Genomic DNA, 18,329 nt, shown 5'->3' with positions numbered 1-18,329 from the left:
AGTTCAAGGTGTTTTAGAAGGATTCCATTCATCACCATATGGAGGACATCATGGAGCAAAAACAACAATTGCTAAAGTCCTACAATCGGGCTTCTTTTGGCCTACCATGTTTGAAGATGCTAGAGAATTTATTCTCCATTGTGATCCTTGCCAAAGAATCGGAAATATTTCTTGGAGAAATGAGATGCCACAAAGAGAAATATTGGAGGTAGAAATTTTCGATGTTTGGGGAATTGACTACCAAGGACCATCTGTATCATCTCAAGGGAACAAGTACATTCTAGTAGCCATTGTCTATGTGTCAAAGTGGGTAGAAACTATTGCTTCCCCAACCGATGACGCAAAGACGGTTACTAAGCTCTTCAAGAAAGTGATATTTCCAAGATTCAGAGTCCCGAGAGCAATTATTAGTGATGGAGGAATACACTTCCTTGAAAAGAATCTCACATCCTTTTTGACAAAGTATGGTGTTCAACATAGAACCGGTTTGGGGTACCATCCTCAAACAAGTGGTCAAGTCGAAGTTTCTAATAGGGAGATCAAGAAAATTCTTGAGAAGGTTGTTAACAAGACACGTAAGGATTGGAGCATGAAGCTTCATGACACTCTTTGGGCTTATAGGATGGCCTATAAGACTCCCATAGGATCCTTTCCTTACAAGCTACTCTATGGAAAGGCATGTCATTTGCCAATCGAGTTGGAATACAAATCCTTTTGTGCAATCAAAGCTCTCAACCTTGATCTTAAGCTAAGTGGAGAGAAGAGGATCTCGCAAATTCAAGAGTTCGAGGAAGTCTGACTACACTCTTACGAGAATGCAAAGACCTACAAGCAAAGAACCAAATTGCTTCATGACAAGAGGATTAAGCAAAAGGCCTTACACAAAGGAGACAAAGTCCTTCTATTCAACTCCCGATATCGACTTTTTCCCAGGAAGTTAAATTCAAGATGGGTGGGTCCCTTTGTGATCACCGAAGTGGGAAAGTATGGAGACTTTGAGATAAAGTCGGAGGATGGAAACAAATTCAAGGTCAACGGTCAAACATTAAAGCCCTACTATGAAGGAGCATTCATAGGAGAAGTTAAGGTCATCCGCCTCGAGCCTCTCCCACCATGACAAAGACATCAAATGAAGGAGAGTTTTGTGGAGTCCTCCCTAAACCACCACTTGTAAATATACTAACCCTTCTTACTTGTATTTTAACTTCATTGCATTTACACTTTACTTCCTTATAGCATGATTTTGGCATGAGAGTTGGTGAGGGAGTTCTAATAATCTTGTTTGACGAGTGTAGGATATGGCGATTCAAGTGTGGGTGTAGATATCTCATTTCTACACCTTCCACCAACCACCTAATGATGATTGGGCCGCATGTTTGGTACACGAAATGATTTATGACAGTCCATAAGTTTATCGTCAAGTGATAGCTCAAACACTTGTGTCCATCCCTTTGAAATTCATCTACGCGCCGATACGGTCGTTTTGACAGTAATTAGACTTCATTTGGTGTCCGGGTCAAAAACCTCTTCATTTTCTAAGAAACCGTTTAAAATGCCGAGTCGGAATGTTCTTGAATGTTCTAGTTATTTATTCCTAAATTAAATTTTATATCTTTTGGTAAAATATATCCCATATATCATATTTTACGGAATAAGGAAGTAGAGATCTATCGCAATTCCATATTAGAAACGCAGAAATCTTTCTTCTGTAGGAGGAAACCTCTTGGGAAATGACGCAGCAGGTGCTGCGCCTCTTCGAAGGACCGCCGCAGCTGCTGCGCCTCTTCTCCAGCCTGTTTTTGCTATTTACGGAATATTTACGTGATTTCTTTCCAAAGTTTGTGTCATTCCAAAACTCTTCACAATTTTTGGTATAAATAGGGACCTCCGGTCTCCATATTTTTCACGCGAGTGTCCGCCCTTCTCTTCTCCCTTTGCATTCTAGACTTTGCTCTAAGCTTTCGACGCCTACGTGCTTGATCAATCGACCACGTAAGCTCAGATCATTCTGAATTCCAGTCACGTTGCATGACCGACCAATTTGACCACTATACATCAATCAATTAATCTAAAATCCTCCAACAAGGGCACTTTCTACATACATTCGAGTCGAGCGATCACTAACGTTAACTTAGTCAATATCGTTTCTTCAATCATGTAAGTCTGAGGGTGTAAATCCCATCTTTTTTATTGTATTTTATTTTTGTACTCATTATTGTAAGATTTACGTCAAAAATATAATTAAAATTGATTTTAAGAACCTTTTTATCAAACTGATTTTACGTAACAGTGGAAACCAGACGTTGAGAAGAAACGCAGCAGCAGCTGCACCTCTTCGAAGGCTCGCAGCATTTGTTGCGGCTCTTCCAGAGGCTTCCGCTGCTCCTCCTCTTCTTCTTCTTCCTTGAGTTTCCTCTGTTTCGTTCTTTTGTCTTATTTTCTTACTTTCCTTCTTTCTTCAGTACATAAACCATCTTTTTAATAATTCCTTTCAATAATAATGTTTTGTTTCGACTTAAATCCCTTATAATTCGATATTTGCGGGTTTTCGTCATTAAATCAATCCCGGATTTTAGAAACTCGATTTGTTCATATCAAGTTTCTGGGATTCGTTCTTTGGTACATAGCTTCCTTGTTTGATTTCAGTTTACCAAGCTCTATTTGATTTTCCAGTTCATTCCTTTTGTATTTTCCGACATCGTATATAAACCCAATTCGTTCTAACTCGTTTTAATAAGCTTTTATCATTTTTATGACAGTTCCAGATGTAATTAACCTGTTAAATCACTTGCACTTGAGTATACACATCAATAATCAATTGTAAGTATAAAAATAAACATTAGAAAACCGCGGTTCTGACTTCACAGCCAGAGCTCAACTCAAGAACAGACGCAGGAATAGCCGTGCCTCTTCCAAGGGACGCAGCAGATGCTGCGCCTGTTCTGAGATGATTTTTGTCCCTAAACTTCCGTTCTCACTTTGACCTAGCCTTTAATTGCTTGTTTAATTAACTAATAATCATAATATCACCCTTAGTCTGACTTATTTTATTACTTTATTTTTCAAATCCTTTTATTTTCTCCTTCTTATCTTCAAAATTCCGTCTTAAGTGTACTCTTGACGTAAATCATTAACCTTTATAATTCATCAATTATCGTTATTTATTTATCGTCTTTGTTTATGTATGGTTTATTTACTTGATTTTTCACATGTAATCAATTTCTAACTTCCAATTCGACATTATTATTTGCTAAATTATTTGTTCACCAACATAGTTTAATCTCACAAGCTAGAATTAATCTATTGTTTGTTGCATCGCATGGATATAATCGATAACATATCAAATATGAATAATGTCCCTAATCATTAGTAGAGGCCGCTACCGAGGCGGGCGGGATTAGGTGTTCAGTAAAAGGACTTCCTAATACGTACCCTCACCCCCTACTCCAGATCTCTGTGAACATCCGTGTTCATTGGCATCCACGAGAGTCATTCTAGACATGGAGTGCTAAGGGTAACGAGTTCTTAGTGTTCATGTCACTACTTTGTGTCTTGACATGGCACGAGGTATTCGAACAGTTCCAATTTTCCATAAAAATTGGTGGCGACTCCACAAATGCAGGCTTATTCAACCTTTCACCGGTTTCAATGCCTCTTGAAAAATCGGTAACGGCCCATGACGTGCTTTGGCTATCCAAGATTCCGTGGGAGAAGTACCGCCGCCTTAAACACACTAACGCGTGGGTGCGCGCGGTGCGGGTGGCCCATGTCCACAGTTTGGCGACTCCGCTGGGGAGGATACACTTACGTGTTACCTAGGGTGAAACTTGAACGAGGTTACATAACAGTTTATACGAGATAGTTGTCGGTTTTCATTACTCGACCTTCTTAGGTAGTTTTATTCGGCCTTCCTAGGCTCAACCCAACCCATTCGACCAATCGTCCGGTCTGAACGGTCCAAATTCTTATCTGGGCCTAAGGATAGATTATAATACTACGATTTTCCTAAGCTGGTACTCGGCCGAGTATGGCCTACTCGGACGAGTAAGGGGTGTCGTGTATCCTGGAATGGCTACTGCCCAGGAATACTCGGCCGAGTATGTGGAATACTCGACTAAGTAGAGGGTACTCGGCCGAGTATACTCTATACTCGACCAAGTATCCGGTCCGTCGAGTGTTATTTTCGCGGTTTGATTTGGAAATGATTAGAGTTATATATAAACGTAAATCAGTTTCTAATTACACTTTTACAAAACCTAATCACTCAATGACACTCTAATCCTCTTCAAATCTCTCCCTAGTGTGTGTGTGATCGTTAGCAAGTGCATTCATCCTTTGTTTCATCGTTGGTAAGTCCTTGTTTCTATAATTCATCGGTGCATATTTTAGGATTTGGCTTTAATTATGAATTGGGGAAAATGGGGTTTTGCATATAGTGATTGTTGTTATGTGATTGTTGTTAGGCGGAGACATCTTAGAGAAGTCGTTCTAGATCGCTTGCTTGTGTTTCTTGCAGTTGTGCTAAGGTTGGGTTTCCCTACTCAGTTCTTGTTTAATTGATTTGAGATTTCGTTGTTTTGCATACGTTTATTTGTCTGCTAATCATCGTTGGAGTGTTGGTGTGGTGTTGGTGTGGTGATGGTGTTGGTGTTGTGATGATTGTGGTGGAGTCACTTGCGGGAGTGGCTTCACACCGTAGTTCGCCCTCGGTGGAACCCGTCAAGGGAGGGGACGTGCATATTAAGGGACAGGGATATCGCTAGTTGATGAGCGGGACTTAGGTAGGGATTGGCTGCGGTCCCCCACTGGCGGCGTGGATTACCTGTTGCAATGGGTAATCTAGCAGGGCTACACACTTCGGTGTGTAGTCGGTTACTGTGTGAGATCTGGAGACCGGAGGAGAAGGATGATCAGCTGGTTGTATATTGTACTTGTCTTACTTTAATTATTCAGTAACTGACCCCGTTGTGTTTTGTAAAATCTGTGGTGATCCATTCGGGGATGGTGAGCAGACTGTGACGGGTGATGCAGTCGTTTAGCCTTGGGGCAATCATGAGGAGTCACCACGCAAGCTTAGATTCCACTTTCAAGAGTTTTAGTTGTCTTTTATAGTCGTTGATTTTATAACAGTACTTTGGTTTGGGATTTCTTTGAGACGATCTAAACATTCTCTTTCGTACTTTAATAAATGTGTTTTGGATTGTTGCTTTTGATATACTAACCTCGGGCAACCGAGATGGTAAGAGCCTTTCCTGCTAGGGTAGTCCTTGGTAAGGTACCTTGGTATGAGGAGGTGTTACAAAGTGGTATCAGAGCCGATGATTCCGACACCTAAAACTAATGAACCCAATGAACTTAGGGATTCTAAATAAAATGAACCCGGGGAGAGTTGTTTGGAGCTACCGCAAAGACTAGGAGACGTCCCGAAGTCGCATTGAGGCTCTTACGATCTCTAACCAGTCACATGGGAGAGTCTCGGAAACTGTTGTATGTCGAGTCATGTATATGTAGTACTTGCAACTTGAATTTTGTGAAATGGTTGGATGAAATAGTTGGATGAAATGGTGAAAGTGATGGAACATGGTAGTATATGAAAGGTGGATTGTGAATTCGTATATGATAGATCTTGAGCATGAAGTATGTTTAGCATGTTACCTATTTAATACGATCTTGAGCATGAAGTATGGTAGTGGTACATGTGTATATGAACGTGATGATGTTAATGTTTGGTTTGTTAGTAGTAGCATGCGATTACGGTCATGCGTCTATATACATGAATGTTGTGTTTAATTTTCATGTCGTTATGATAAAGGTTCACCTATGTACTGGTTTTTCTTGAAGTATTGGGTTGTTATTGTTTGCTTTATTCATGTTTGAGTTGTTTTGTTAAGAAAAATTGATTTGTATGAAAACCGATTTTGAAAGGGTTGTCTTAAAATTTTCATAAGTAGAGTTCTAGAAATGATATTGCTGTAATTCCAATTAGAGGTGATAGATTGTCTTATTTAGATTCTAACGATAGGTCACACGCCCAAAATGACCAAGTAACGAGTGAGATATGACTGTTTTACGAAAACTGGACGTTGCTGAGAACTGTGCCGATACTCGACCTAGTAGGCCCTACTTGGCCGAGTATCTTTCATTAATCGACCGAGTATTCCATATTCGGCCGAGTAATCTTTCTGTGATAATTCTGTTCAGCTTCTGGAGTCGTGAACTCGACCGAGTATCCTGTACTCGACCGAGGACGCCATGTACTCGACCGAGTACCTATTTGGGCGGTCATCTTGAGTCGGTGGCTATGTTCTTACATTTGTTTTGAGTCATGGGGTATGTGCACATGTATGTTTTGGGTCTTAAAGCATTCTTTTATATATGTGATGGTCTTGATACGTAAGTTGCCAAATGTTATGATATGATGAATGCCAGCTTATAAGGGACATGTGTTGGATAGGGAGAACATGTGTTATATGTGGCTGTGAGGGATAGTGGAAAAAGAAAGGGAAGATCGATGAGCTAATCGAAGCAAGGAGCGTGTTTTGTGAGATATGGTGAGTGATATAGCCGTGTGTTGAGTAATATAAAAGTATGTGTATATGGGCAAGAGTGATGTAAGAGTAAACACACATGAGAATGAAAGATTGAGATGAGGGATGTGAATAGTGGCAATTGGGATGTGTAAGGATTTATGGAGGGAGACGATTAGGATTGTGTTGCTTAAGGATATATGTAATGGAAGGTTGTGGTAGAGGCATGGAGAAGAGGGGTATATAGTGAACTTAGACCGTGTTATGTCGCGACGTCAATTTGTAGATAGTGACTGAGTTAGGGAGTTTGGATTATCAAGAGGTGAGCCTAGTGTATAATTCTTTGGGCAATTAACGGCTTGGGGTGAATGGTTGGTTTTCTAGGGATACAAAAGGGAGATATAACTAATTAAAGGGTAACCGTTAGTTGTGGGGACTTGATGGTGACAAGTGTGAGTGAGTAGTATGATGAGAGAGGATCGGTGATAAAGAAGAATGAGGAGATATTTATATGAATTAATAGAATTTGAGTTGTGAAGCAACAAGAAGGTAATCGGATTACTAAAGAGTTAGGTAGAAGAAGGAAGGAGATGGATTATTAGTTGGTATTATTGGATGGAAGTAAGTTGGGGAGAACGTTGATCAAAGTTATGGGACATAAAAATAAGGAATCATGGAAAGGCACGATAACATCAGGAGAGGCTGTGAGCTAATAGTTATATAGGAGTTCAGGACGACGTGTTAGCCGTGAGTTTCGAGGTATTAAGGGATTAAGAAGCTTGTATAGTGTTTGCACGATATGAGATTTTGGTGGAGAGTTAGGTGACGATACAATAAAGGGTAGAATTAGAAATAACATTGAGGTAAAATTTTGTTGATGAATTTGGTGTTCGTTATTTGGGATGACAATAAAAAAAAAGCGGAAATGAATTGTTATATAAAGAAGTGATAGTAAAAGAGTGGTCACATGAAGGATGGTGGTGTCGTATTGTTGTCACTAGTGGTTGAGGATGATGTTACATTAAGGAAGTTAGTTGTTCTAATGGGGTTGATTTTGTGGAGACTGATTGATATGTATTGTTGTGAGGGGGTATGAAATATGGTTATAGGAGGCGGGTGTTAGTAGTTGAGTATTATCGTATGGTTATATTTGTCAGGAAGTGAGAGTTATGCGAATGGGAGAATGTAATAGGAGGGCCATACGAGTTAAGCACGGGCGAGAGGTAACCTTTATCAAGTGGTAATTTACCTAATCAGGCTTGGATAGTTAGGCTTAATTATCGGTCTATGATGTGTGTAAGTGATTGTGTGAGGTTCTGACCTCATTAGTAGTAGTATGGTATGATTTTCATAAAGTTGTTGTCTAATCATTCTGTGTAATACGTTGTGTTTTGCTGATTTAATAAGGCGATATTAAGAAAGTTTTCTTTTATCAAGGAAGTTGTACTGGGTCAATGTTATGAGATTGTAAAAGTTGTGGTGACTATCGATGTGGTTGTTATGCACTGGGCACGGTAATTCGTGTTCTGATACGAGTATTTTCGTGTTGTCATAGATTGTTGTTTGTTTACTGCTGTTTCCTGTCAGTGTCGGTCGAGGCATATACACCATTGTATTATTTCCCGATATTCCTTACCAGTGTCGGCTTGGGAGTAAGAATAGAGTATGATATGAAAGTGAGTTAAGTATGGTTCTGTTGTTGTCATGGTATAGTAATGTTCTGTTAATGGGACACAGTTGTGAGAGGTTGTTAGAGTACTTTTAATTTTATTTTAGATAAGGAGTTGGTGGACATAGTTGTGGCAAGAGAATTATAGAACATGTGTGGTATCGAACTGGAACTACATGTGGTTTATAACCTCTTTTATTGGGACCTAGTATTATGTTGAGTTATGGAGGAGTTTTACGGCAATAAACAGGAGAACTTGAGGATCTAGCATGAGGGTGTGTAACAATTGTGGATCGTGAGTTATGATGGTGGAAATAATTGCATGTATAAAGAAGTATGTCATTTGGCGGTAATGTTGAAGAGATGGAGTAGTGGTTATACTGAGGATTTTATGATAAAGGTTAGATGGAGTGCAGAATAATTGGAGGCGCGAGAACTATTAGAAAAAGAGAGCCCTGGATATAGGAATGGTTGTAGGTGTTGAGGTTATAGTGGGTTATCATTGACATGCGGTGGTAATGAGGATTATGGGAGGGATAGCAAAGGACCCAGTATTAGTGAGTTACGAGGACGTAACACTTATCTTAAGAAGGGTAGGCTGCAACAAGAGAGTGAGATGGTCATAAGGTTGTAACAGGAAGTTTGTGTGTTGGTTTACCAGGATGAGTTATGTGATGGACAATTTTATTACAGACAATGGTAGTGCTTGTAGTAGTATGATGTTTAGGAGTGTGAGTGAATTTCGATAGTGTTAACGAATTGGGTGATGACGTTTAGGCGTGTGAGTAAACTTCGAGGACGATGTTCGTTTTAAGGGTGGTAGAATGTAACACTCCGTTTTGGTGGTTTATCTTGTTTGGTGGTTTATCTTGGTACTGAGTTCGCTAATAAGTGTTAAGGACGTAGGACAGAGTGGCAACACTTATGATATAGTTTTCGATGGTATTATGGAGTTAGGTGAGTTATTCTACGCTTGATGTTGTGTTCTGACTTGCGAGGTTTAGATAGGCGTTGTTAAGCGAATGAGCGTCGAGAATGTAGGATGAGAGTTGAGTGATGTTGGTTGGCTGAGTGGCATGTGTGTATGCTTTGTTATGTGTATGGTATGAACTTCGGGGACGAAGTTCTTATTAAGGAGGGAAGATTGTTATACTACGATTTTCCTAAGCTGGTACTCGGCCGAGGATGGCCTACTCGGTCGAGTAAGGGGTGTCGTGTATCCTGGAATGACTATGCCCAGGAATACTCGGCCGAGTATGTGGAATACTCGACCGAGTAGAGGGTACTCGGCCTAGTATACTCTATACTCGATCGAGTATCCGGTCCGTCAAGTGTTATTTTCGCGGTTTGATTTGGAAATGATTAGAGTTATATATAAACGTAAATCAGTTTCTAATTACACTTTTACAAAACCTAATCACTCAACGACGCTATAATCCTCTCCAAATCTCTCCCTAGCGTGTGTGTAATCGTTAGTGAGTGCATTCATCCTTTGTTTCATCATTGGTAAGTCCTTGTTTCTATAATTCATTGGTTCATATTTTAGGATTTGGCTTTAATTATGAATTGGGGAAAATAGGGTTTTTCATATAGTGATTGTTGTTATGTGATTGTTGTCAAGCGGAGACTTTATAGAGGAGCCGTTCTAGATCGCTTGCTTGTGTTTCTTGCAGTTGTGCTAAGGTAGGGTTTCCCTACTCAGTTCCTGTTTAATTGATTTGATATTTCGTTGTTTTGCGTACGTTTGTTTGTCTGCTGATCATCGTTGGAGTGTTGGTGTGGTGTTGGTGTGGTGATGGTGTTCGTGTTGTGATGATTGTGGTGAAGTCACTTGCAGGAGCTGCTTCACACCCTAGTTCGCCCTCCGTGGAACCTGTCACAGGAGGGGATGTGCACATTAAGGGATAAGGATATCGCTCGTTGATGAGCGGGACTTAGGTGGGGATTGACTGCGGTCCACCACTGGCGGCGTGGATTACCTATTGTGATGGGCAATCTAGCAAGGCTACACACTTCGGTTCGGTGTGTAGTCGGTTACTGTGTGAGATCGGGAGACCGGAGGAGGAGGATGATCAACTGGTTGCATATTGTACTTGTCTTACTTTAATTATTCAGTAACTGACCCCGTTGTGTTTTGTAAAATCTGTGGTGGTCCATTTGGGGATGGTGAGCAGACTATGACAGGTGATGCAGTCATTTAGCCTTGGGGCAATCATGGGGAGTCACCACGCAAGCTTAGCTTCCACTGTCAACAGTTTTAGTTGTCTTTAATAGTTGTTGATTTTATAACAGTACTTTGGTTTGGGATTTCTTTGAGACGATGTAAACATTCTAATTCGTACTTTAATAAATGTGTTTTGGATTGTTGCTTTTGATATACTAACCTCGGGCAACCGAGATGGTAACAACCTTTCCTGCTAGGGTAGTCCTTGGTAAGGTACCTTGGTATGAGGGGGTGTTACATAGATAGCGATTGACGTCAACCATACCTTGGTACATACTCTTGTTTGTATCAAGGGCTTTCACTACTCGAGGAAATGGACTAGGAACCGACCTTACTCATATTTGGCACGGACCTCTCCACAGACCAGGGTTTGATTGCTTGGTATGGCAACCCACCTTTTAAGGCAAAACCATTTAAATGCACTTAGCATACCGTTATAATGTCTGTATGAATGTTTGTATCATGTACGTGATCACCATTTCATAAACAAAACCATGACGAAATTTTGTAAAATAAAAACCGTTTCAAAATGCAAATATTTTCAAAAGTGGCCTAAAGTAGCACAAATTGAGTCGAAACTCTGTCCAAATGTCGAGTCAAAATTCGGGCCTCAAAACCCATTCTAAAAAACCTCACTTCGAGTCAGCACTCCTACAACTACACTACAGTTGCCTAGGATAGACATTTTGAAATTTGTCATTTCCAAACCGCACTTGACACAGTGGCACACATCCACTTCACGAGTCGAGTCCTTTTTGAGTAAGTGTGCTAAAATGGTGGATCGTGTTTTGATTCGTCGTCGATCTTTTATCCACGGTTCCCAAGATGCCTGGAATTAGTCACGCAAGCGTTAATGGACAACCCGAAAATGGTAATGATCTAATCCTAGCTGCGCTCGTCCGTCTCCAAACAAGCCAAGACCAAGCTTATGCTCGCCTCAATGCTATTGAAGGTCGAATTGTTGCTGTAGAAACTAGACTTCCTCCTGCAGAGAATGATGTTCCCGACATGAGCGTGTATGATAACCTTCCACCCTTTGTTGGACAACCAGAAGTCAACCCCCCACTAGGCCCTACTTAAGCTGAAAAGCGACTCACTTACTTGGAGGAGCAACTAATGTACATTAAGGGAGATGACATCTACAGGGAGAATAATCGCAAGTATGAGGCGATAAATGCTCAATTGCCAACCAACTTTAACATGACTGACATCCCAAAGTTCAAGGGGCATGAAAACCCTTTGAACCACATTTGTGCCTTCAATGATTATATGTCTATCAAAGGCATCAAACTCGAGATGTTCCTAAGGGTCTTTCCTTCATCTCTCGACACTATTCCTAAGCAATGGTTTTACTCTTTGGAGCACAAGAAAATCGCCACTTGGGACGATGCCGCAATTGAGTTCACTAAACAATACGCGAATAATGCTGAGATCCAAGTCAATATGCGCACTCTAGAGGTTCTTACTCAAAATGAGAAAGAAGGCTTCATCGACTTCCTAAGTAGGTGGAGAAAGACTAGCACACAACTTGTTGAACGCCCAGACGAAGCCACTCTGGTGGAAAAGTTCGTGGATAATTTGAGACCCATTTATGCAAACCATTTTAGATACCAAAATATAAAGTCTTTCAAAGACTTGACTGTGCTAGGAACGAGAATTGAAGACGACATCCGTAAGGGCTCTTGTCCAAAATGGTAGGTCGCGGATATCAGGGTTCAACGAGTCGTTCTTATGGCTCCACTAGCAAGACCGATGAGGTCAACCTCGTCGAATCATCTGCTAAGAAGAATAACCCACAGAGAAAATTTACCTATGTTGGTGAATCATATTCCACTGCACTGAAAAGGTTGATGAAACAAGGTAAGCTCCAACCCATAGGACCTACACCTGACCCAGTGAAGAAGTCTAAATTCTAGGACGAAAATGCATACTGCGAAAATCATAGAGTCAAGGGACACGATACGGAGAAATGTTTCAAACTGAAACATGTCACCCAGGATAAGATTGAAGATGGTCGCTTACCCATACCTCCCGCAAGCAAGCCTAACAATACTCATAATGCTCTTGGAGTTCTGATGATAACAGATGAAGAATCCACCTTGGATTGTTCACACCTCATTTCTCCAGTCGAGGATGAGATTCATGCACTAGAATATGAAGGGAGTTATTCAACCATTTCTCTTACCATTGCCGATTTTATCGCATGGGCAAAAAGTGTGAGTAGGCAAGTTTCAGAGATGGAAGCTGTAGTAGCGTCCCTACGTAATCCAGGTACCACACCTAAGGGAGACGTGCCATTGGCTCCATGCAAGAGGTAATCGCAGTGGTTGACAATCTAGTCGAGCAAATAACCAGTCTAGAAGCTGAAATCATTAGGTTGAGAGAGCTCAGTATCGTCAACGGAATATGGGCTGATGACGATGAAGATAAATACCTCACAGAACACTATCTCGTCAAGGCTAGTGAAGATATAGTCAGAGCTAGGGAAGATCAAGATATAGACCACCTCAATCGTTCAGGATGCCCATATCAAAATTTCTCTCAAAACAATCCTACTGTTAATGGTGCAGTTACTAACACCAATGTCATCACATCAAATGATGCGGAGGATACATCTACTGGTCGTTTATTAAAACAACTGCTAAAGATAAAGGCTGATCTTTCAGTCTGGCAATTAGTTGCGAGTTCATTTCCCCATCGTCAAGCTTTACTGCAAGCATTGGCTAAGTTGAACGTAGCGCATAACTCTACGCCTGATGACGTAGTCAACCTAGTCTTCAAAGACCCAGTTAAACTAAGTAACCCAGTAACTTTTTCAGATGAGGATTTGCCTCCTTTCAGCACCAGTCATAACCTCGCTTTATACATTACAGTCACATGCTTAAAGAAGAACGTACCAATGACTTTGGTGGATGATAGCTCAGCAGTCAACGTCATACCACTAAAGACAGCATATAAGTTGGGCATGAAAGAATCAGATTGGACTCCTACCAACAAAGGAGTTCGAGCATACGATGGAACACGACGTAAAGTAGTAGGGCTAATTAACATTACTATAGCCACAAGACCAATCGGGCGAAAGGTTAATTTTCAGAGAGTGGACATTGATCCATCCTTCAATATACTTCTGGGAAGGCCTTGGATTCACGCTTCCAAAGCGGTAATATCCACCTTGCACCAGAAGATCAAGATTCCTCTAGATGGCAAAGTAGTGACGATCACTTCGTCACCTATCAAGGCCTTGATAGAGAAAATGTCAAGCGACCAAGTGGTCACAGACCCAGTATATGAGCTTGGAGGATTTCAGAGCATAAATCTTGTAGAGAGCGAATTGACACCTCTATACTTCAATCCATACTCCAATTTAGTGGTCAACCATATACTCAAGTCCCAGGGATACTTCCCAGGAATGCCATTAAACCCTGCCAAGAAGAACACCTTCGCACCTTATAAGGAAGGAAATTCTCAAAGGATACCACTAGGTTTGGGATACATGCCCACGAAAGCAGAAGCCTTAGAAATGCTTACTCAGTTTCAAAACCGTAAAGACAAAGGGATCTAGATGCGATCCTATCTCCCTACCCTAAATGGATACTTCGTTAGAGAAGGGAGTCATGAATACTTTCACGGGTTTCCCGAATCTTGGCATTATAAGGGGACACGACTAGCTGGAATCGAGGTCTTCCACAATTGCTACTTCATTCCTTCAGAAACGGTTCCTACCGTCAAAACTCGTCAAACACCATGTTTAGACAAACAAGCCATTAGCTTCTACTTGGGGAAGACCGATTTGTCATAGCAGCGCAGGATGAGATCCTTACCATGATACTTCAAGATGACCATTTCAACCCAACAACGCTAATTACCGACGCCAGCTCAAATCAGCAGAAAGGATGGAGAAAGTCAGTCATATGGACCAACAACCAGGGAAAGCTCTTCAAAGTCACTACTGGAGAAGGAGAGATGTTCAAAGGAGAACCCGAAGACAACGAATTTGAGTCAGAGTCAGAGTCAGAGTCGGAATCAGAGTCTGAGTCTAGAGAAGTCGCTAGAGAGTCTTGTTTTGTCATCACTCCCCATCCCATTATTTCTCCTAGCATAGCATCACAAAGTAACCGCAGCCTAGGAAATGTCCCAGCAGCTGTCCCTTTACCGCCACTGACTACTGAAAAGATGGCTTCTTTGTTTCAGCTCTTTTCAAAATTTAATATGAATAAATCAGATTCTGCTTACTCCTTGTGTTTTTCTCAACGTAATTCTATTTATGATGATAATAAGGATGACCCTGACCCAGACTCAGTCGAATTACCTCCTTATATAGTTAAAGAAATACTACAAGAGGGGGAAGGGGCACCAGTTACAGAGAACACTGAACCCATCAACGTAGGAACCGAACTAGAACCCCAAGAACTTAGGATAGGGACGACCTTAAGCCCAACTGAAATGGCAAATTTCATCGACCTCCTACACGAGTTCAAGGACATTTTCGCTTGGTCTTACAAGGACATGCCAGGGATTGATAGAGATATTCCAGAACATCACATTCCAATCAAACAGGGTTTTAAACCTGTAAAATAGAAGCTTCGTCGGATGAGGACCGAATGGGCTCTTAAGATCAAACAAGAAGTCGATAAACAATTCAAACCCGGGTTCATCAAAGTTTCCGAGTATTCAGACTGGGTGGCAAACATAGTCCTCGTACCCAAAAAGGATGGGCGAATCCGGGTTTGTGTTGATTTTAGAGGCTTGAATAAAGGGAGTCCCAAAGATGACTTCCCTCTACCACACATCGACATATTAGTAGATAATACAGCAGATCACGCGTTGTTATCCTTCATGGACGGGTATGCAGGGTATAATCAGATCAAATTGGCCATAGAAGATATGCATAAAACAGCCTTCATCATTCAGCGGGGCACATATTGCTATACAGTTATGCCATTTTGGCTAATCAATGCGGGAGATACATATCAACGCACTGCGACCACATTGCTACATGACATGATGCATAAAGAAGTAGAAGTGTACGTGGATGATATAATTGTCATATCCAAAGATAGGAATGGGCACATCGATAACTTTCGCAAATTCTTCCTAAGACTGCGTAAATACAACATGAGGGTCAATCCTCAGAAATGTGCATTCAGAGTAACGTTAGGCAAGCTTCTGGGATATGTCGTCAGCTAGAGGGGAATAGAAATCGATCCATCCAAGATCAAAGCGTTAATTGAAATGCCACAACCGCAAACAGAGAAGGAGGTTAGAGGATTTCTAGGCAAAGTGCAGTATATAAGCCGATTCATATCGAAACTCATTATGATCTGCGAACCTATTTTCAAAAAGCTCAAGAAAACAGATCATACCATATGGGACGACGAATGTCAAAAGGCGTTCGACAAGATTAAGGAGATACTGGCTAAGTCACCAGTGCTAATGCCTCCCCAACGAGATCAACCTCTTGGTTTATATCTCACAGTCACCGAAACAGGCATGGGGGCTATGCTCGCACAGACTTTTGGAAAAGAAGAAAGAGCTATCTACTACCTTAGTAAGAAGTTCTTAAAATACGAGTGCAAGTACACACCTCTCGAAAAGACATGCCTCGCTCTTGTGTGGGCGACAAAGAAGCTACGCCACTACATGCTTAGCTACTCTGTCAAGGTGTATTCTAAAATGGATCCCGTCAAATACCTCTTCGAGAAACCCATTCTCAACGGACATTTGCCAAGGTGGAACTTAATTTTCTCAGAGTTCGATCTCAAATACGTACCTCTGAAAGTCATAAAAGGGCCCGCCGTTGTCGAGTTTTTCACAGATAATCCTATCAACGATACCCAAGCAATAGACATGTGGTCATTTCCAGACGAGGACATCCTACAGACCAGTGTCGACTCTTAGGATCTTTATATTGTTGGGGCATCGAATTTAAGAGGATTTGTAATAGGAGTGTTGCTCATTTTTCCTGAAGGCGAGCATACACCACTTTCTGTCAAACTCGACTTAGAGGTAACAAATAACGCAGCAGAATATGAAGCTTGCCTCATTGGTCTACAAGCAGCATTGAGCTTAGGCTTTAAGAATCTCTGAGTTCACGGAGACTCATCCTTGATCATTAACCAAGTGACAGGATCTTGGAAAATTCGAAGTGAAATTCTAGCACCCTATCAGGCTAGGATAGATCAAGTCGCCCAATTCTTCGATCAGGTTACATATTTACACTTACCTCATGAAGAGAATCAATTTGCAGATGCTCTTGCAAAACTTGCATCTTTGATTAATATGCCAGACAACATGATTGAAATGCCTTTATGCATCGAACGACGGTTAGAACCAGCCTATGTACACCTCCTTACAAATGAAGAAGAAAGCCCAAAGGAACCTTGGTTCCAAGCCATTCTAAACTTCAAACTTAATGGTACATACCCACCAGATATGGATAAGAGGGGACAACGCGCAATACGCCTACTAGCCTCTCAATACCTCCTCATGCAAGGAGAGTTGTACAAAAGAACAACTCTTGGTGTCGTCTTGCGTTGCCTTGATCACTCACAGGCATAAAAAGTGATGGAAGAAGTTCACGATGGAGAATGCGGTCCTCGCATGAGTGGACCTATGATGGCGAAGAAAATCACGCGTCTAGGATATTACTAGACGACAATGGAGTCAGATTGTATTAAGTACGTCAGACATTGCCATAATTGCCAGATCTTCGAGAATGTGCAACATATTCTTCACTCAATGTTTTACACCATGACATCTCCTTGGCCATTTTCTGCTTGGGAAATCGACATCATTGAGAAGATCAGTCCGGCTGGAACAGGAGGTCACTGTTTCATTTTGGTAGCTATCGGCTATTTCACAAAATGGGTCGAAGCAGCATCCTACACTGCTCTTACAGCTAAACGTGTGGCCAAGTTCATACAAACCAATATCATCTGTCAATACGGTTGCCCATATGAGATCATTAGTGACACTGGGTCACATTTCCAGGCCGAAGCTGCACAGTTTCTTGCCGAGTACAAAATCAAACACCACCAGTCCTCGCCTTATAGACTTCAGACTAACGGCCCGGTGGAGGCAGCTAACAAAAATGTCATCATGATCCTCAAGAAAATGATTGACAATTATCGAGACTGGTCTAGCAAGATACCTTTTTCACTATGGGGGTATCACACATCAGTTAGGACGCGCACTGGGGCTACTCCTTTCTTTCTAACTTACGGCATGGAAGCTGTGCAACCAGTTGAATTAGAAATTCCATCCCTATGCATTTTGCTCAAAAGTCAAATCCCAGAAGCTGAATAGAATAGGGATCGATATGAGGAACTCATCCTCTTGGATAAACGAAGGTTGCGCGCATTACATAATGTGCAGAAATATCAGGCACGTATCAAACGAGTCTTTAACAAACGGGTTAAGCCCAGGAACATCAAAGAAGGAGAATTAGTGCTCAAATCAGTCAGAGCTCTCGTACCTGTCGATCCACGAGGAAAGTTTAAGCCTAACTGGGTCGGACCTTTCTTAGTCAAGTCCATACTCTCGGGGGGTGCGGTTAGGATAACAGACCTAGATAGGAATGAATTTTTTAATCCTACTAACCTAGACCTACTGAAACGATACTACCCTTAGCATAGGACAGGAAAACGCGCCTCACGTAACCCACATGCTTCTCATGCGACACGAAATAAAATTGGCCCATGGCCCGTTGAAAGAAAGGTTATGTCACTATTTCTCTTGCATTTTAACATTTCAACATCCTCATATCATCAAATAAATTGAATTGTACTTCTTTTAGGAGTAAGTAAAAAGCACATGCTTATTTTTCTAAAGTTCATTACATGCTCTTGCTTCGAACAATTATTCTTTTACATTTACTCGAACTACGCACAGGGTTTGATTTCATTTTTTC

The sequence above is a fragment of the Silene latifolia genome, chromosome 1 (genome assembly GCF_048544455.1).
Source record: "Silene latifolia isolate original U9 population chromosome 1, ASM4854445v1, whole genome shotgun sequence".
NCBI classification, from domain to species: domain Eukaryota; kingdom Viridiplantae; phylum Streptophyta; class Magnoliopsida; order Caryophyllales; family Caryophyllaceae; genus Silene; species Silene latifolia.
Note: the sequence above shows the minus strand (reverse complement) of the source record.